The following is a 423-nucleotide window of genomic DNA, read 5'->3' on the forward strand; positions in this document are numbered from 1 at the left end:
AGGTGAGGCCCTGCCACCCCCCGCCAGCCTGCTTTTGCCGGCCCAGCCCGGGAGGGGCGGGCGCCTGTGGGCCCTGCAGCACCAGGGACAGCTCCCCGCTCCTCCCTGGGGCGGGGTGACCACGAGCGTCCCCTGCCCCCCTGACTGCACCATGGCCAGCTGCTGCAGGTCCTGGTCCAGGGACTCTGACAGGGAGTCCAGACCCCAGGAGCACCACTGGGGCCCCGCCCCCACGAGCTTCCAGGGGGCTTGTGTACGGAGCTGGGCTCGGCTGGGAGCGGCCCGGGTCCCATCCTCACGGCCCTCCTGGCCGGACCAGGCTCCTAAGGCGGGAGCCCCTGCGGCTCAGACCCGGGTCTGTCTGGGGGCTGCGCGGGTTGGGGGACCGCGGGCACGTCACTCAGCTGCGCTTGGAGCCCGGCT

The 423-nt window shown here is 74.0% G+C and overlaps 1 protein-coding gene across 1 annotated transcript in view; it reads left to right on the top strand.

The window, feature by feature from the left end:
• The window catches only part of LOC102773666 (tumor protein p73), a 51256-nt gene that overhangs the window by 27380 nt on the left and 23453 nt on the right, over positions 1 to 423 (top strand). The gene's annotated exons all lie outside the window — the stretch shown is intronic.

The sequence above is a fragment of the Myotis davidii genome, unplaced genomic scaffold (genome assembly GCF_000327345.1).
Source record: "Myotis davidii unplaced genomic scaffold, ASM32734v1 scaffold1250, whole genome shotgun sequence".
In the NCBI taxonomy this organism is placed as follows: Eukaryota; Metazoa; Chordata; class Mammalia; order Chiroptera; family Vespertilionidae; genus Myotis; species Myotis davidii.